Source organism: Microtus ochrogaster (genome assembly GCF_000317375.1).
Source record: "Microtus ochrogaster isolate Prairie Vole_2 chromosome 14 unlocalized genomic scaffold, MicOch1.0 chr14_random_3, whole genome shotgun sequence".
Taxonomy (NCBI): domain Eukaryota; kingdom Metazoa; phylum Chordata; class Mammalia; order Rodentia; family Cricetidae; genus Microtus; species Microtus ochrogaster.
The window spans coordinates 14663007-14684425 of NW_004949098.1; the positions used below are offsets into that span (position 1 = coordinate 14663007).

A 21419-nucleotide genomic window follows, 5' to 3' on the forward strand; every position below is an offset into this window, starting at 1 on the left:
GGAAAGTGGGAGGAGTGGGAGGCTGGGAGGAGGCGGAAATTTTTTTTTCTTTCTTAATAAAAAAAAAAAAAAGTCTAGAAACAAACCAAGTTAAGGCCAGAGATTAATAAGTAATAATAAAGCTCTGTGATTTATTTGGAAGTGGGTGTCAGGGTTCCCCAAAGAGCTAAATCAACTGCGTACATTTTGGTGCCCAATGTGGGGCTCAAAATTCATGGCTTAAAAGTTTCTGCCTTATAGAAGAAACCCTTGATCAGTAGGTATATGAAATTTCTAACCAAACAAAAAAGTCTGCAATAAGCACAAGAATTAGATTCCCAGCAATATGAAGATTCCCAGCAATATGAAGATTCCCAGCAATATGAAGGTAGAATGTAGTTTCTATATGGCTGCAAGCTTAATGGTTTGTTTTCATAAATAGAGAAGCAGGAGGTGCCTGTAGCCAACGTTACCAATGGAGGTCAATGCTGCAGAGTAGTTTAAAGACTTATGTTGTCAATTAGGCTAAATGATATTCAGTTAAACAGGTTCAGATTGAAAAAAAATCCTGTAAAATGTTTCCAGTGTATTTTACAATTTGCATAGGCTTTAGAAAGCAAAGATAATAGGTATAGGCATTTATAGAAATATATTTAAAAGTAGTAAAGTCTTTAAAAGATAATAACACTAATAGAAATGTAAAAAGTCATGTACAGATAAGAAATACACAAGGAGTCAAGATCCTGTATTGTATTGTGTTGATTCTGACCTTTTTGATGGCTGATGGGCACCAGATGGCAGGTGGAACGCATGGTATTATAAACAGCACTACAAAATTGAAACAATTTAGGTATTTTGGGTTATCTTTTTGTTACTATTGCTTTTATTGAGCTTTACATTTTTCTTCACTCCCCTTCTTTCTACTCCTCACTCCTACTCTCTCCTGTGACCCTCACACTCCTGATTTACTCAGGAGATTTGTCTTTTTCACCATCCAATGTAGATTCATATATGTCTTTCTTAGGGACTTCTGTTGTCTAGTTTATCTGGGGTTGTAGATTCTAGGCTGGATTTTCTTTGCTTTATGACTAAGAGCCACTTTTGAGTGAGTCCATATTATATTTGTCTTTCTTGGTCTGGGTTACCTCACTCAATGTTTTTTCTAAATCCATCCATTTACCTGCAAATTTCAAGATGCCATTACAATTTACCTTTGTGTAGTACTTCATTGTATAAATCTACCACATTTTCTTTATCTATTCTTCAGTTGAGGGGTCTCTAGGTTTGATGGTGGAAGCATTTAGTTGGTTTCCAGCTGCTCAGCACAAAAATAAACACTCAAAAACCATATTATTTGCAATACTGTTTGACCAATATCTTACGTGTATTTTTAGCTCACCATCATCACTTAAATTAACCAAATTTTATTACTTAAATTGTTTCCTAATTATCTGAGAAATCACTATACTGATTTCCAAAGCAAGATTACAAGACCACCAATGGAGGAGTGTTGTCCTTATCCCATATTGTTTTCAGCATAAGCTTTCAACAGTGTTTTTGTTCTTGAGCTGTTTTAATTTGCATTTCTCTGATAGCTAAGCATACTGGGCATTTCCTTATGTGTCTCTCAGCCCTTTGAGATTTATCTGCTCAGAGTTTTCTGTTTAGGAGTGTACCCGATTTTTAGATTATTTGGTCTTTTGTTGTCAAGTTATCTTAATTTTAAAATATGAGTCAAATCTGTTAAATGGAAATAAGAAATATTTTTGAGAAAAGGTTTTGCCTTTGTTTCCACAACAGACTAAATTCTGTGAATTTTTTAAGGAATGACATTGATCAGGTTTAATCAGGGTAGACCTCCTAAATCTTGAGAAGTGATGACTATGAATAAAGATTATAGATGCTTTTCCAAGTACTTGGACATTATCTCTAATTTTCTCAGAGAACCATAAAGATGTCTTCACCCATATTTAGCAAGAAGTAATCTAGAGAACATGACACCCACATTTCCAACAGATAAAATATGGTAGGCTTTTGGTTATTTGGTGGGCTATACATGCTTGTTATCATTTAGGGGAACACAGTATTTTGATAAGTATTTAAGTTATTTTTGTTACTGTGCATATATATTTTTATTCTTATTTAAGTTATGGTATCTGTGAAACACATTTAAAAGTATAAGATAAAGTTCTAGTTTTTGAAAGCTATTATTATAAACTATTTAGAATAATCAGGAAACTAGGGTTAGTAGTGAAACACTTATAACAATCAAATATATTAATGTTAGGAATTTTTTCAGAGTCCTACCAAGATATATTTAGATAGACAATTGGTTTCCAAACACTTAAAAGATGTACAGAATATGGTACTTACTTGCTTAAAAGATGATGGGTATTGAAGAATCTCCACTGCAGTTGCTTTCATTCTGGCAAGCCTAATCACTGGTTGAAAAACACCTGCTACTACTTTGGGCTGCTCAACGGTATGCTGTGCAGATTTTACAGGCAGGTCCAACAGGAAAGTGATTGCTGAACATTTTCAGAACAATGCTCTGGGATTTCTGCTTCACAGAAGAGATGGCCAGACATTCTGCAGGACTCAGAGGAAAGTGACTGATGAGCTTTGCTATAGTCCTTCAAATTCCCCACTTCAGAGAGAAGTCTTCCTGTATTTTGAAAATGGATGGTTTAATGCTGCAAAGGAACTTTGGTTGAATGTACAGATAGCTCAGTATCTCTGGGAATATTAATTTCATCTCGGGTCTAGGATGGAGTTAAAGACTAAATAATTAGAGTTTCACTTTACTGTAGCTATGATAGCAAGTAAGCTAAGTATCAAACTTTGAAGTCACTAAAATGGGATGGATCATGGAGTGTTTTCTCTGAAATTGATAAATACAAATGGACTGAATATTGTAAATGTAATTCTTACTTGGTAACTGCTTTTGTTGTACATAGTTTTAGTAAGTTAAAGTTAAAATATTTCATTTTTATTTAGACAAAAGGGGGAGAAAGGTTGTGAAATATTATTTTAAGATTTGTTTTATATTTTTTGATGTGGAACATATGTTACTATGGTGAAAAGATGTGCTGCATTTGTTTAACTCTGTAAAGCTGTGATATTTTGCCAGTCTAAAATACCTGATTGGCCTAATAAAAAACAGAACAGCAAGTAGGTTGGCAGAAAGGATATGAGGTCTGGAAAGCAAAGAAAACAAATGAAAGGAGAAATATGTGAGGAAAAAAAGAACAAGGAGCAAAAAAGAAGAGGACAGCAGGGGACAGCTACCTAAGTAAACAACAAGCCATAAAGAAGAGGACAGCAGGGGACAGCTACCTAAGTAAACAACAAGCCATAGAGCAAGAAGTAAAGGAAGGTATTAAGAGTTGAGAAAGAGAAAGGCCCAAAAACAAAATGTCAATAGGACAATTTAAGAAAAACTTCCTAGAAGCAAGCCAAAATAAGGCTGGGAATTTATAAGAAGGAATAAAACTTCTCCTGTGTCATTTATTTGGAAGCTCCTTGGCATGCTTCCACAAACATAAAGGAAGAGAGAGAAAAAAATTACAACACCAGGCTTCATCCTCACAGTTTTATGGAATGAAATGGGTCTCCTCAATGGGTTTCTGATTATTCCAAACAAAGATGCCTGCAACAATGTTGAACTGTAATTACAGACTAAGAACTCATTACATTTTATTCTTTCTTGTTTGCAGGACCAATACTGGAAACAAGAGATACTGGAAAGTTCAACATCTATTTTGTTGTTTTGTTTTGATTTTCAAGGCAAGGTTCATCAGTAACTTTGGAGCATTTCCTGGAAAGTAGCTCTTGTAGACCAGGCTGGCCTCAAACTCACAGAAATTCTTAAGTTTGACTTTGTAATTGGCGTAAATACTAACACACTTGAATCACAAGTGCAGCAGGTTTGCATGAAGCTGCTTCCTGGGAATAGGAAACACTTTGCTTACTCCTTTCATAAACTGAAGGTTTAGATAGATGGAGTCTTACCTTTAAGGCACCTTGCAAAGTTTCCATTCCATAGCAAGAGTCTTTTCTATAGTGGTGATAAACTCCTTAAAAATAACCACCTGTTTCAGCAATTTATTGTGATATGAAACTATCTTTTCATTTTCATTTATTTTTGCCCCAGTTGTTCCTTTCTTTTTATTGATGACCTGAATGAGGCATCAATAATAGCCATTCAACAGATTCAGTATTCCATTTAAGGAATTAGCCTATTATTTTTAATTCTGCTGTATTAAATTTCCAGGGCATAGGCAGAATATGAAATACTGTAGGCTCAATATATCATATAAATGACCTCAAGTATAATTTTCTATGGTGCCTATTTAGATTGAAATTTTATGATATCAATCTCCTCTTTCTGCTCTTACTCTTAACATTCCCATTTTCCTGGTCCTACAAGAACAGCCAATTAAGTTCTAAGTACAACTTTCTATGGTTTTTGCCACCTAAAGTCATGATATACTGCGCCTACGTTCCCAAATATTTTTTATAAATGTTCTTTTACATTTAAAGGGGGAAATGATATAGCTATGAATAATTTGCATTGGTATAGATTTTAAGGTCAATTTTGTTATATGTATTTCTGATCTTGATTAAGGTATTGTGATTGTATAGTTCATTTTAAAATGTATTGTATAATTAGGAAATATAGGTTGTTAATGGATAATAGTCAAGCTTGTAGTCATGTTAGTTAGATTTTCTAGATATATAGAGATATATTTCAGTTAGATAGACATTCTTCATATCTTTCAAAGACTGCAAAATATGGCGTTTAAAATATTTTAATAACTTAGGGCTTTTCATGACAATGAGACACGTCTGCTCCTGGCAGCACCAGTCTACTTCAAGGAGATGGGCACTGAAGAGGCTCCTTATAGAGTTGGTTAGCCATTTGGGCAAGAAACTGCTCTTGCCTGGACTGATGCATAAACTGGATACAAAGAACCTGCAGAAAGAGGACTGCTAAACTTGCCTCAAGGTGAGATGATCTTTCGTGGTTCCTGACTCATGAAAGAGTCTGCAAGACATTCTTCAGGACACAGCAGATAGTGACTGAATTGTCTTTGGAATTTCAAGCTTCATGGAAATGTCTGCTGGAAAATATGGGCCTGTAGGCCAAAGATGGATGTCCCAACAGTACAGAGGAATTTTGGGTGACTGTCCAGGCAGCGAGATGTCTCTGTCATTTCTAGAGTTTTCTTATTTCTTATTTACTTAGGTAGTATTATATCCTTCTGGAGTCTTTGATGGATTGAAAAACAGATAGTTATAGTATTTCTTAGTTATGATACAAGATAAAATAGATATAAATATTATAACTATAATTCTTGCTTGATAACTGTTTTGTTATATGTAATTTTACAATGTTAAAGTTAAAGCCTTTCTTTTTTGTTTAAACAGAAAAAGGGGAAATGATGGAGGAGTTACTTTCATTTAATAATGAAACTGCCTTGGCCCATTTGATAGGACAGAAAATTAGGTAGGCGGAGTAAACAGAACAGAATGCTGAGAGAAAGAAGCTGAGTCAGGCAGTTGCCATGATTCTCCCACCCGACACAGCCGCGGGTTAAGATCTTCCGTGGTAAGCCACCTCGTGAGCTATACAGAATATTAAGAATGGGTTAGATCAATATGTAAGAGCTAGCCAATAAGAGGCTAGAACTAATGGGCCAAGCAGAATTTAAAAGAATACAGTTTCCGTTTAATTATTTTGGGTATAAAGCTAGCCAGGTGGCGGGGACACAGTCCCGCCGCTCCTATTACAACATCTCCTCTTTCTGCTCTTACTCTTAACATTCCCATTTTCCTGGTCCTACAAAAACAGCCAATTAAGTTCTAAGTACAACTTTCTACGGTTTTTGCCACCTAAAGTCATGATATATTTGACATTCTTACAAAAGAAACATTCCAGGTTCTGCATAGGAAAAACAAATCCCTTTTGTTGTTTCTTTAATTTTGGTATAACTTGTGTTTTTGCTGCTGTGATTAAATCTGATAACCAGAAGCAGCTCAGGCAATGAATAGGTTTATTTGACTGATTGTGTCAGATCACACTCCATCATTTTGGGAACTTAAGACACTAACAATTAAAGGCAAAACTCATAGGCAATGATTGTTTCCTGGCTCTATCTCTTGACTGTGGTCTCATGTGGAAATAGCTTCCATTTCTAGTTTAGGCCCACTTTCTTAGGGAAAATGCCACGCACAACGGAGAAACCTGCCTGCATGAATTATCAATCAACACAATCTCTCAGAGACATATTTTCTGGCTATTATGAAAAAAGTCACTGTGAACATACGTGAGAAGGAATCCTTCTGGAAGGATCTTTTGGTATTATACACAAGAGTGGTATAAGTGGGTCTGGAGATAGACTGATTCTCAGTTTTCTGAAGACTGAATATTGTTTTCCACATGGCTGTGCAACTGTGTACTTGCAAAAGCAATAAATCCCCTTGTTCCAATGTCCTTGCCAGCATTAGTTTTCATTGTTGTTACGTACTTAACCATTCTGACAGGATTTAGATGAAATCTAACAGTAGTTTTAACATGTAATTCCATGATGGCTAAGGGTGGTGAAAATTTCTTTTACTGTTTCTCATCCAGTTTAGAAACGTCTACTGAGAATTCTGTTTGGAGGTGGACACAATTATAATTGGATTATAAGGTTTCTCATTGTCTTATTCCTTGAGTGTTCTTTATTAACATAAGTGAGGAAACCCAGAAGCACACAGACAAACATATACTCAGAAATGTAAATTAGCAGTTAAGCAAAGTGCAATCATGGTAATCACAGTTAATCTGAGTACAAGATATAGATACACAGAGGCTGTGCAACAAAAACAGATCTAGGGGAAATGCAGGGAACTCACTGAGAATATAATTTATAATAGATTTTGTGGGTGCACTAGAAGCCAGTGGGGATGGGAACAGTAAAAGTCAGGTGAGTGAAGAAGGTATGGAAGAGAAGATGAAAAAGAGAGATGGGAATAGGAGAGCAGGGGATATGAAATTAGTGCAGTGAAAACGTCATGGAACCTATAACCCTCATTAGGGCTGGTAATGATCAAGATTACAGAGGCTAAACCAGCCATCTTATGTAACTATATAAAGCTCATAGAGAGTCTTCTTTCGGCAGCTCATGAAAGAACCTGCAGAGATCCCTACCCAAACATTAGCTTGAGCTATAGAAATTCTATAGAAAGAGGGGTTAGGATTGTAGGATCCAGAGGGGTTGAGGAAAAACATGGCAGACAGAATCAACTAAGCAAGACTTTTAAGTGGCAATCATGGAGCCTTCAAGTCAATGAGCCATGTCTTCTGCACACATGCTGCTATGGTTTTATAGTTTATGGTATTTGTGGTTGTCCTAATTGTAGGAGTCCTATTGTCTGTGACTCTATTGCCTGCTCTTGATACCTTTTCCCTCCTATTGTATTGCCTTGTACAGCCTTGATAGAGGAGTTTGTGCCTGGTCTTATTACTCCTTGGTATGATGTGTTTGGTTGATATCCTCGGAAGATTACTTTTTCTGAAGGAAAACTGTAGCAGGGGATCTAGGGGAATGGAGATCTGGTGTAAGGAGACAGGAAGCAGTGCAAGAAGGAGACACTGCAGTCAGGATGTACTGTATGAGAGAAGAATAAAGAAAAAAAGTACAAAGGAAGATGCATATAGTCTAAGTTCAATGATTCTCATAATCTATATCAAAGCAAAGAGTGCAAATGTCCAATGTCCCTTCTGACACTCAAGGCAATCTCTTGACTCTCACACCTTGTAAAATCAAGAAACAAATTAGTGACTTCCAGCAAATCATGGCATAGTATATATTCTCATACAGAAAGAGAGGAATATGATTGTGTTCCAGCTCCCAACCCAGGCAAACATCCCCTGCTCATATGCATGTTACAGAAGCCACAAGAACAGGGAGGCAGTCTACCAGCCCATGAACCTTTCACATTCCCTGTGTTCTCACAGACTCAAAATCCTCCATCAACCCTATAGCTGCTATCCCAAAAGCCATGTCTCCACCCCCGAATTGAAAGACTTTCCTCTGTTCAAGTGAAGCCCACATCAGCAAGAACAGGTAGGCAAGCTGATTCCCTGCTGGATGAGAGGACATGAGAGCCATGAAAAATCCTTGTAGACTGCTTGCCTGTGTAACTCCTCCATTCATTCAATAACTCCCCAACACTATCCCCAATCCTACTTCCTGGCTCATCTCTGTGTGTGGCCTCCAAATTGGGTGGAGACCATTCACTCATATAAAAAACACACCATCTGCCAGAAGTCCATTTAGGCAACCTACCCACTGGCCTCTCCCACTCTCCCAGTGTCCCCTCAATACTATCTCCAAGCTCCTTCCCCTCTTCCTTTTTTATATCCCCAAACTTTGACAGTTGCTCCCACCTGAAACAAATGTCACACCTTCTGCAAAATTTTCAATCACCAATTTTGGTTGAGAAACCATGATCAACTATAGGCCACACAGAACAGAGAAATCAGAAAGCAAGAGAAACTAAGGAACAAAACACCCATTTAACAAAGACAAACTAAAAAATCAGCACATCACCTCAAAATCAGATACCTGGACACCAGCATAAGAACACAAAATCAGGATCAACCAGATCAATATGTCACTACCAGTTTATGATTAGTTTTATGAAGAAGACATATATCCTTAAAAAGAAAGTGAATGAATCCCTTAAAGAAAGCAAGGTAAAAATAATGAAATATTTTCAAAAATTATTAATTTCCTTAAAGAAAGCAAAAAAACAAAAACAAAAAACCAAGCAATTGATAGAAATGAATGAATGTGTTCATCACCTAAAATTAGAAACAGAAACAATTTTAAAAATGGAAACTGAAGGAATTCTAGAAATGAAATACCAGGTTATCATAAAGAACATAGAGAGGCAAGCTTCACCAAAATAATATAAGACATGGAACAGAGAATTTCAGGCTTTGAATGTATGATAGAATGGATTTATTAATCAGGGAAAATATTAAATCTAAAATTTCCTAAAACAACAGCCAGGAAATCTGAAACACTATGAAATGTCAAAATATAAGAAAAATAGGAATTAAAGAAGAATCTCAGCTCTAAGACCAATAAAATAGTTTCAAAAAAACTTCATAGTCAAAAACTTTTCTAACTAAGTGGACACAGGATAACACAGCCCAATGAATGGACTAAGTGAACTAATGGGCTATGGTGAGCTACATTTTGACCTAACTTGCTTGTTTCTTGGTGTGATTAAATTCTCTATCCAAAAGCATCTCAGGTATTGAGCAGATTTATTTGATATTACCAGATCATATCCCACAACTGGGAGCTTAGGGTAAAAACTCAAGCTAGAAATTTAAGGCAAAAGCCACAAGGGAACATTATATTGTTTTCTGGCTTTCTCTCTTGCTTAATTACTGTCTCGGATTCAGCTAGCTCTTTTGTTCATGTGAGGCCAACTTGCTTAGGGTATTCAGACATCAATGGAAGAGGATCCCAAATCAACACATGTTTTTACAAAATAGGAACTAGCAGTTCTGATCTGGGCAAAGCCTCAAGTGATGCTCCCTCAAATTACTCTTGGCTACATCATGTTGACAGCTGAAGCTAATTAAGACAGACAATAAAATATGAGAAGTTTTTTTTTTAAAGCCAGCATGTTATCCATATCAATCATTTAAGCAACAAAAACACAAACACAAGATGGCAACAACAGCAAAATACAGGTATACCAAGCAATGAGAAGTGAGCCTCTAAGATCAAGAAAACTACAATTGCCTTTCCACAGAAACTTCCCAAGCCAACGAATGCTCAAAGAACTTATAACATCATAATAGTACACTTTCTGAATAAAAAATGGTGAAGATACATCATTTTCTAGAAAAACAACAATAAACTTAAATGATAATTAATAAAATCAGCAACATAGAAAAAACCACTGGTAAAACAATTCACCAAGACAGACCTACAAACATACGGTCACTTACACAAGAACAAGATTTTAATGAAAATGTAACCAGAAGAAAGCAATAGTCAGGACTCATTCTGTGCACTGCAGCTGTGACTTTTGTCAATAACAGAAGGTGGAACAAGGAGAGCTTTTCCACCAAAATTGGAGAGACTCAAAGGAAGATTTTTGATTCTTTAAATTTGTACAAAACAGTTTTGATTACTAAAAGAATGTCATTCACTTATAATAAACTATTTGTTAAGATCACTTAGGCATCATTTTGTTTCCTGTGACAGATGATTGTCGATAAGTGTGCAGCAGAGAGAAGAAATAAAAAGTTTTCCAAACCTAATGCAAGATAGCAGACTGTTAAGAAAACAGTTCATGATTTATATTATACACTTAAAGCAATGTGTTTTGCTTTTATTGTTTTATGAGTCACAAGAACTTTTGAAAACAATTCCATCCCCACAGTTTGTTTATCTTTTTTGTGTGAGAGAGAATGCCTTCCATGTGTACAGAGGTGACATACAGGGGAAGAGGATGTCAAATTCCCTAGATCTGGAGTAGCAGGAAATTAGAGACCTTTGAACTTGGGTATTTGGATATGAGCAGGCCTAAGAATTTCAAGTCACTGAAAAACTTAAAACTTAAATTTTAGATTGGCATGAGCTGAGCAAAACTTCAATTACATCACTCTGGTTCTTGTATGGTATATAACTTTTACAAACTTTTACAGCTACTATGGATATCAAAATGGCAGGTCCTCAGAAAACAGGGAGCTGCTATACTATTTTGTGGCATATACCCAAAGGATGCTCCATTCTGAAGTTGGTTTTTTTCTTCTTTTATCTTTTGAGTCTCACCACCGAGCTTCCAACTAAAACAGAGACTTATTCTTACCTATGAATACCCAGGCTGAGCTTGGTTTCTTTCTCTACAGCTTTTCTTAAATTATCTCATCTACATTTCACCTCTGGTCTTTCATCTTTCTCTGTTACCAATACTTTTCTTTACTTCTCACATCAAGGCTGTCCTTGCAGCTGTGTGGCTGGTCTGTAATGTCCTCCTATCCTCTTTTTCCCTCCTCAATTCTTATCTCTTTTACCTTCTATTTATTATCTCTGCCAGAAATCCTCACATATCCCTCTCCTGCTTATCTACTGACCATTCAGATCTTTATTAGACCAATCAGGTGTTTTAGGCAGGCAAAGTAACACAGCTTCACAGAGTTAAATAAATTCAACATAAAAGAATGCAATACATTCTTGCATCACTAAACAAATACTGCACAATATAATTGAATGTAACACATCTTCAAACAATATTTCACAAGATTTCCCCTTTTACTAAATCAAAATGAAAGAGTATAACTTTTAACTTTCCCCAAAGCTGTCGTTTAAATATTTCAAGTTAATAAGCTGCAGTGTAATCAATCTCTGGGGATCTTAATTACCCCTTGATGTTTATTAAGCATGTCTTTTAGAGTGCCAGATGAAGTGTTAACTAATGAATCTTTATCAAGAAAATACAGGGATTTAGATATCAGTGGTAAGAACCTGAATGGTTAGAGATGCAGTGGATCAGTCACTAGTGACTCATATCTCTTCCATCCTCCATCCACAAAAGGTCAATAATATCCTCTAACAGCTCCACCTTGCTACTTTATGTCTCTTATCTTTCCACAGTATTGTAAACTTCTATGATATTTTTTGGTCAGCTAATAACTATTTCTGCTTTTTGATTCCAAGAAAGCTTTATAATCAAAGTTTGATCAACATATCCCACAACATCCTGCAACTTCTCATGTATTGTACTCTTTTGCAAGTTCTACTCCCCATATGCAGCTCTCCATGGCAGATGTCTCATTGCTTGGGTATCTCAATATCCTGTGGTTTCAAATGCAACCGAGCTTCATCTCTACTGCTTCTTGCAATGAACTCTCACAATCTCTTCACTGGGGCTATTACTCTGCCAAACAGAGATGGGTACAAAAGTGATGTACTGACAACAGAAGAAGAATCCATGACCTTTACATTTTACATCTTACCTGTTTCCAGAATCAGTATAACATATGTTATCCCGCCAAAATATAATGGATGCTACCAAGCTTAGACCAAATTTAGTACTGTTTCTGTATGTTGCTGCTGGGACAAGGAATTACTTTGTGTACTCTTCCATAAAATTAGGACTTAGCTGGATGTGACACCTTCCAAGGCTTCAAATGTAGAACAAGGTTCTTCCCTTTAATGGAGCTAAAAATCATCGATAATCCCCGAATCCTTTTTAGCATTTGACTGTCATCTGAAAGTACCTAGTGATGTTTTTCTCAACAAAATGAAAACTTTCTGATGTGGGGTATTCTTCTGTATTCTGTGAATATGTGTTGCTTTGTATGGTTAATGAATAAAGCTCTTTTGGTGGTGTAGGAGGTCCTTCTGTATTTGTATTGCTTTCATTGGTTGAATAAAGAAACTGCCTTGGTTGTTTGATAGGGCAGAATTTAGGTAGGTGGAGTAGACCAAACAGAATGCTGGGAAGAAGGGTAGTGTGGCAAACAACATGATTCTCATGCCCAAAACTGATGCTGGTTAGACTCATGCCAGTAAGCCACAGTCAAGTGAGGAGACACATTAATGGTAATGGGTTAAATCAAGATGTGACAGTTGGCCAAGAGGCTAGATATAATGGGCCAGGCAGTAATTTAATTAATACAATTTCTGTGTGGTTATTTCGGGGTGGGGGGTTAAGCTAGCTGGATGCGGCCTGCACTTCTACTACATTTTGGTGTATGGCAAGGCAAAATACAGCTAGGTAGAAAAACTAACAGATATACGGAGAGAAAGAGGTCAGAATAATGGAGACACTAAGAGCTACCAGAGAAGCAAGATGTAAGGTAACCAACAAGGAACAATGGGGCAGAGCTAGCAAGTAATAATCTGAGCCATTGGCCAAATATTTATAATTAATAAAAGCCTCTGAGTGGTTATTCAGAAATTGGTGTGTGAGAAACATTCAACTACACTTTTCATTTCTTTCTCATTGTTTCCTTTTTACTATTGATTTGAATATATCATCAGTAATAACCATCCAACAGAAGAAATATTTGGTCTAAGAAATCAGATAATACTGCCTTACTCACTTACTTGGGATATGAAGAAAATAAGAAGGATATGGGGCAAAAATATCACATAAGGGCCTTGGACTTCCAACAGGGCAGGGCACCCTGACTTCTCTTAGGACTGCAGAGGGAGTGGGGACAGAGAGTGGGGGGAGGGGGAGAAAAATGGGAGTAGGAGAGGAGATGGAAATTTTTAATAAATAAATAAATAAATTTTTAAAAATATCACACAAATGACCTCTAGCTAAATTTTTCATGAAGTCTTCTAAGTATTTCTGTGCTTACTTACCAATCAACTGATGGGGCCCTGAAGAATGAACTCAGGCTTGGGCTGCAGTCACCACAGTAAGAGGATGCTTTGACTATTTTATGGAGAGCAATCAGATTTTTTAGTTTTTATCAGAAACATAAGGTAATGGCAATTTCCAGGATAAATACTCTTTAGTTGTCAAGATACAAATAAAGTTTGCTAGATATACAGCATACACAAAATGAATGTCTAACATCAAGTGTCCTATGAAACTTCTATGATTCCTTGACTACTACGCAATCATACACAGAAACACAAATTAGTCTTATTGCTTCACTACCTGAGGGGATGCATCAGTGTTTCAGGAACTGGAAGGCACACTCTGCTACAGGAGCCATGGACATTCACTATATATATATATATATATATATATATATATATATATATATATATATATATATATATGTATATATCATATATATATACACACACACACACACACACACACATATGACATACCAAAAAAGATTTCAGATCCCCTGAATATGGAATGATAAAAAGTTAAAAGCCTCCCAGTTTGAGTGTAGATAATGAAACTCAGGTCATCCTCAAAAAGAAATTGTGCTGGGTCACATACCAAGACCAATAACACCTTTTGTATGACAAACCAAGTCTTTTACAATTAACAACAACAGGAGCAAGAAAGGCTAAATAAGTAAAGAAGTGAATAAATGATCCTTGGAAACATGATGCAGTAAGATTGTAAGTATTGTGCATGATAAATTTTCACCATAAAATGACAATGCCCAACGGTTTATAAGAGGTAAGTTGATTACAAAGGTACATTTACAGTGGAAACACTCAGAATGCTCAATGGAATTATGAGAAAGTAGAACAGAGATTGATATAATATGACTTCAATACTAACTTATCTTTATACTAAAGATACAATTAAAAATATATACAATATTTAGAAATAAAGGGGATGTAGAGAAAAGGTCAAGAAAGATATGAAAATATTGTCAACTTTTAATCAGAAGACCAAAGGAAACTTAGCAAGGAAAAGTGTGATTATGGCCAATGTAACCAATCTATCTATAATCCTATCAGCATAGAAATTAAATAAACAGACTTTACAATTTTCATAAAATCAGCCCAAAGTGACCTTTAAATTGTTTTTGTCCCTCTAGGTACTAACATTTCTTCCAAACTCTGAAACCCCATGCTCTAGAGATCTCTCTGCAAATGAAGGTGATTCCTTGCTAAGGTTCTGCAGCCATGTATACCTCCTTGTGTTTTAAGGAAAGTGCAGTTCCTCCTGCCCACACTGATACCCCGTTCAAATACAACATAGAAGAATAATTTAAAATCTACTTCTTGCCATAAGGATTATGGCACAAGATTTGAATTCTGACCTATCTACCTGCCCTACACCAAGCACACCTAATATATCTCTGCAGATCAGAAACTCCTTTTGTCCTCTGGAACTAAATTTCACTTAATCACACCATTGTGGCTGGTGGAAAGAGAATGTTAACAGTATTCTAGTCATGTATTGCTGAAAGGTGATCCCATCACCATCTTTCTAACAGTTTCTAAACTACTTGTAACATTTATGAAAGAAACCTGAGAGTTGAATGCCATAATTCAGAACTTCTAGAAAGAAGACCTTCAGTTTTCTAATCTGTCTCCCCTCTGCACACAAAAAGCAGTAGTGCTCATGTGTGCACACTGGACAGAGTTACTACAAGCATCATATCCTCCCACTCCAGGGCTGCAGAGTCTCCCACTTCCCAGGAAATCCATACACAGGGAGGCTCAGAGGACAAGGGCCAATGTCCAAGTCACCACATAATCAGTCTGGCTCTTGGTCCATCCAATACCCAGAAGAAATGACAGCACAGCAGACCTGCTCTGAACATGCCAAACTCAGCAAGGCACAGCTTGTTGTCTTCCTTATAACTCGCTACAGGAAAAGTAGAGAGGAATCCCAGAAAGAACCCGAAAATTATGCATCACCAGTAATCCTGATTGCTCAGACTCTCCAAAGTTCCTCATTAGTTAGTGCCTCCCAGGTTTGCCTCAGAATGCTAGCAGCTCCCCTACTGGGTGACCCAAGATCAAATGACTCAGGCAACACATTCCTTCTAGCTCTCACCTTCCAGGGCAATAGAGAGGACCTTATCTTCTATTCTCATGAATACATCCTGATCCTCATCCTAATCACAGGGTTCTTTGTGTGCATATTCCATTACACATGCAATGTCTAGTTCAGTCAACCCACTGCCTCATACCTGGAAAATCCTGCTGATAAACATAGGTCACAGTCAACTGTTGTTAAAGAAAAAGAAGTCATAAACTAGAAACCAATGAAGTGTCATGGTAGTTTGGGAAGCAGGAAAGAGAATATGGATATGATGGAGTTATAATCTCAAAATTAATTTTGAAATGTTGAAACAGACTTTATAGCCATGTGGTCCAGACTAGGGATTAGAGCATATCAAAGAGTTCTCGCACATTTTCTCTAAGGTGCACATCTTAAACGAGAAAAATAACAGCTTTCTTAGGCAGGGTCACAACATTCTGCTTCTTTGTCAAGCAGAACTAAAATATCTGCATAGGATATCTGCTTAATTACACCTTCTGTATCCAGTGGATCAAGATAACCTTTCCAAACTGTACACCCACACTGATCTGTGTTAATTCACATGACATAAATTAAAACATGCTGGGAAATTACAAAATCACTCCCCTGACGTCAATCAAGTCCTTTATCATAATGCTGACTCCAGGAGCTGGTTGCCTACCCTGTTTCCCCTGCACTTTACAGAATAAATTTTTCCTCCTATTTTGGTCAGAAGACAGAAGCAATCTTGCATATGTGGATTTTTTTTAATGTGACTGCACTGGAGAGCTGACTAAATGACTCAAACAGATTATTTTAAAACTGATATAGATGGTACAGTCATGAATTTAAGAATATTGAAGGTGAAATATAGACGAAAACATGGCCATTCTCTGGAGTACAACAGACTGGAATCAAGGCCACCCAAGTCAACCTAAGAGAGCTTGTCTCAAACATAGTTTTTCCAACAGGATGGAATACAACAGTTCTAGAATTAATATGCCTTCCCTTTGAGAAATCACTTCACACAAAAATAATTAACAAAGAAAAAGTCTTTTATTGATTGTACACATCCATCTCTGCCTGAAGCTTAAACAATTCAAAAGAGATAGGCAATTTGTAGTTCTAGTCACCCAGGCAGATGGGAGGTTAGACAGCAAAGATATTCCCAGAACACTTTCGTAAGTACACCAGCGGCATGAAACCACGGCAGGGTCCTGTGGTGAAGGTCCCAGGGGATGAGGAAGATAGGACAAGTAGAAGGTAGAGAAGCAGAAAGCAGCTGAGCAGTGGTGGCGCACGCCTTTAATACCAGAATTCTGGAGGCAAGACAGGCAGATCTCTGCAAGTTCGAAGTCAGCATGGTCTACAAGAGCTAGTTCCAGGACATTTTCCTAAGCTACAGAGAAGCCCTGTCTCGAAAAACCAAAAAAAAAAAAAAAAGAAAAGAAAAGATAAAAGCTAGGGTGGGGATTTCTGGCACATGCTAAGTTCCATGCCAAGTAAGTTTCTTAAGAATAAAACCTTGTATCCAACTGGGGGGGGGGGGGGGAGGATGGAAGGAAAAAAAAGACTTCAATGAAGTCAGCAGAAACCCTCACACTTAGTACAAATTCAAGGGGAGGCTAATCAAACAATGTTACACAAGGGGAATATGGTGTATTAGTTGATCGTTACTAAAACCAAAAAGGCCTAGGGATTGACAACCATAACTCTAAGGGGTTCTCAGAGTCCATAGCAACCCTTCCACAAAGGCCCTGACCCCAGGGGATTACCAAAGTAGCTGTGTTCAAATGTTAATACCTTAGACACCAGGAAATCTTCCACAACCTAGGCCCCAGGCGGTTATTCTCTCTCCCAAGAAGGTCCCTTCTCCTGGCTGGAGAGCCTAAACAAAAGCTTTAGTTGATCAGGCCAGTCCTTAACACAACAGTGTTTTAATTTGCAAAAAGCTGTCACCTGTGTCATATTACCCATCAGGCAGAACTATGCTTTTCTCTAAAAGAAAATGAAACTTCAGTGGCACACCAGGATTTAAAGTTGGTTGTGACCCTGTTATTCCCCTTTGAGTAGCTTGTTATAGGACTGTTTTTGTGTTATGCAGATGGACCTAGTGCCAGGTTGTAAACCAGGGAAGACTTCTTTGTAAAGGTTTGGTGCCAAATGTTCGAAAAATCCTGTTGAACAAATGTGCATTTAGTATCCTAATCTCTAACAGGCCTGGTCAGCATATGCCCTGTTCTCTGGCAGCAACAGCTCCTGACAGGATAGAGCCTCCTTACAAGGGGCACCAATCTGCCTGGTTCTCAGGCAAAAAGAGCAGGGGCAGAGCCTGACTTTCCAGAATCTCTGTGGGGCTGACAGGGATGATGAATGTCACAACTCAGCCACCCTCCCCATGGGGCACCAGGGAAAAACACACCCACTGAGTAAGATGTCTTTCGAAACAGAAACTCCTTTATTGGTATCAAACAGGGACTTATATAGAGTTGTGATGGGGTAGAGAAGCCTGGGATGGGCCAAGGTGGAGTAAGGTACAAGGGCCAATAATACTTTGCCATGTTAGTGGTAGCTGGGCAGAGGCAGGTCTAGGTCCGGTAGTCAGAGACAGGTCTTCAAAATCTAGCTAGATTCAGAAAGTTACACTAGGCCTCAGGCCAACTCAAGTTAGGCTCAGGAAAATACACTGTGAAATACTCAAGACCGTGCTTCATGAGGCCTGACAAGTATACAGAGACAGCCCTACCTCCCTTAACTTCTACTTTTTGAGACGTAATATTTTCTAAGTATTGGTAAATCGTTCATAGTACCAATTCTTCTCTTCTACATCACGGCATAGAAGTGGAGGGCTACCCCACATATGGTTGATTTTACAACCTCCACAAAAATAACAGTAAATGGATCTCACACATAAAGGTGAAATGCACAGTGCTTAACATCTAGAAGATACTAGAGAAACTAGACCTCCATGAGTTTGGCAACCTGCTTTCCATGAACGCACTAAAAGCATTATGATGTTGCCTAGAAAGAGGTTTCTCCACACAGCTCCCTGCTCCCAATGCTCTGAGAAGATTCAGCCCACAGTGCAAAGTTATTCAGAGGCCTGCCCTATTCAGGGAGTTGCAGGCACCATATTGAACTTGAAAGGATGGGGAATCTGGCTGCAGTTTTCCATGCAGAACTGGAGAGGAACCACCTCACTGATTGCCGCACCTCACCATCTGTTCCTCCCAGTCCAGGGACAGCAGCCCCTCACTCACCATGCCGCGGTTTCCTAGCTTTCGCAAGCGCTCCACGCAGTTTCCTGGAGGAGTTTTAGCATAAAACACTGACTCCACTTCCACTTCACTGCCAAGCTGGAACCAGGAAGAGTCCTCCACTTCTGACTGGCAAATTACCTGGAGAGTCTGATTGGATAGTAATGCGTGAGTGACAAGTGCACCTCCCATAGGGTGAGCCTCTTCTTAAAGACACAGAACAGTATTTGCTGACCCAGCTTTCCAAACCAGACAAAAACCTTTTCTAGATTCACCTTTTCAGTGGATGTGTGGTTTTCGATAGCACTTGCTCTTGGATCTGGTTCCAGACCCTACTATCTTCCTGTAGGCACTTCTCCTTCTTCCACCTGGACACGCGTGGCTGTTTCACAGCCCACTCACTATTCTTTGTGGATAGAATAATTCCTTGTCACAGGCGTGAAAGGATGTCCAGAAGAGATTTAAGGACACAAGAGGGAATAATTGTTCTGTGGTTCAATGCTGAGGTAAAGGGAACTAAAAGTGCTTTTTTTCCTGGGTGTCACATGTACCTCAGAAAATCAGGAAAGTAGGAAGCAGGACTTGGTGAGGGCGCAGGGCAGGTGGTGAGCGCGGCGGGAGCCATGACAGGGGGTGGTCCTGGTGGGGCAAGGCGGGGTAAGTGACTCAGGCTACAGGCCGGCGTGAGGAGGAGTGAAGCAGAGCCGGGAATGGGCAACCCGGAGCAAACGAGCTTCAAGCTGACCAGGTGAGGGTGTCAGAGTCCCCAGACTGGAGCGTAGGGCGGATCCATCTGCAGAGCCCAAAGGGGCAGGGGTCTGATATCTGGGCACGGTACGAGCACCATCCAGCCCTAAGCTTGTCCACAACAGGCGACAGCGGGAGCCCTAGCGGCCAGCGGCGGAGTGAGTGGGCGGGGAGAGGGAGGGGACGTTTGGAGGACGCTGAGGCGAACGGGTGGGCCGACCGCGAGTCGCCGTGTAAGCCGGGCGGCTCAGGGCCCTGCGTCAGGCGCGGCTGCGCAGCAGCGGAAGTCATTTGTAGCAGCGCCGTCCCTGACACAGCCGGAGTGTCTCAGTGCAGCAGCCCGCGACCCCTCCCCTCCGCCCGCCCGCCCCGGGGCCCCGCCCGGAACTCCAGGAAACCCCCGCAGCCTCACGTCTCGCCGCGCCCGCTGAGCAGCTGCCAGTCCTCCGGGCGATTTGCGCAACTTTGACCAGGGCCGGGTTGCGGGGATGCCTGAGCGCGGAGGGCGCGCGGCGAGGATCTCTTGGAGGGGGATGCTGAGCCGGTGGCCTATTCGGTGCAGGCAGTCAGTCCCGTGTGTGCGGCCTCCCCGGATCTGGGACGAATTCCCTGTCCAGACGACTTCCCAAATTACCTATTTTTCCCTTTATTTTATTCTTTTTGAGAGAGGGGATGTGAGGTGGAGGCGGGAGGCCGCGCTTGATTGACGGGCCCAGAGAGTGCTTCGCTAACTTTCTGCTGCTGCTGCGCGGTCGGTGGGAGGGGAAAGACCTGGAACCTGAGGCTGGAGACTTCGGTGCTCTCTGAGGGTGGAGGCGCCTGGTTCGGCGGATTCCGGCTTTCCACTTTTCCACCCCCTCTCTTTAGCATAGGGCCTTTTTGTTCCTGTCGAAAGTCTTGGGACTCTTATGTGGATGAGGGTTTGTTTTTTTTTTTTTCTTTCACCCCCTAGTCCAGAAAAGAACGGGCTTTTCGCCTCCAGTGTTGGGCATTTAGAAGTAGAAGTTCTGGGAGAGGCGGTTAGCAAGTTGGGTGGCAATCAGGAGTCCTTGCAGCTGGAGTGTGTGTGCCTGGGTCTGAGCTCAGCCACCACTCCAGGCTGCCTCTTCACCTGAAAGTCCCGTCCACGTGATGGGAGGGCTTGACAAGACCTTTTCCAACTCTGGATGCATCAGGAGCAGGTCCGATTACTAGGAGATGGCCCAAAAATTAGAGCCAAACCAATGTTTTTCCTAAACAATAGAACCATGGGTATTTTACTTGAGGAGTTTGGACATACTCGTGTGGAGTTCTGTGCATTCCTAAGCATGTTCAATTATGAAATCCACTTCTGAACATAACCACTATAGGCAATAAAAGCCTATAAAGGAAACTTCAAGCGCTGAGCACACTGACCCTGAACCCAGAAACAGTGAAACAAATGCATCCTGGATCTGAGACCTGAGCCAGGGAAAGAAACATTTTATCCCTGAACCCAAAACCTAAGAAACACATGCTGACTCTCACACTGAGACCTGGATAAATCCAGAACCCCCCTAGCAGGAAAAAATAGAGCCAAAAATCTAAGCCGGGAGAAAATCAGAAATCTAGGATTAGCCGGTTCAGTGACTGTGTTTCAGGAACTAGCTGAAGATAAAGTTAGATTGTGATCTTGAGAATAATCTTGAGAAACAGGGAGCTTTCCCCTTGTGATTATCAGCGGTATTTTTGGATACTATGTTTCAGGAACTAGCTGATTATGACCTTGAGAGTCATCTTGAGAGGCAGGGAGTTGCCCCCTTGTGCTCACCACTGGTATTTTCAGAATTTTCTGTGACACCCTTCCTGCCCTGCCCGTTTTGGATCTTTGGGCTGTGGTTTCTTCCCTTCCAGCACTCGGAAGGCAGAGACAGGCGGATCTCTGTGAGTTCGAGGCCAGCCTGGTCTACAAGAGCTAGTTCCAGTACAGGCTCCAAA

The 21419-nt window shown here is 39.6% G+C and overlaps 2 pseudogenes; one reads left to right on the top strand and one right to left on the bottom strand.

Moving 5' to 3' along the window:
• The window catches only part of LOC101983181, a 34414-nt pseudogene extending 14800 nt beyond the window's left edge, over positions 1-19614 (bottom strand).
• The window catches only part of LOC113458017, a 211828-nt pseudogene that overhangs the window by 29933 nt on the left and 160476 nt on the right, over positions 1-21419 (top strand).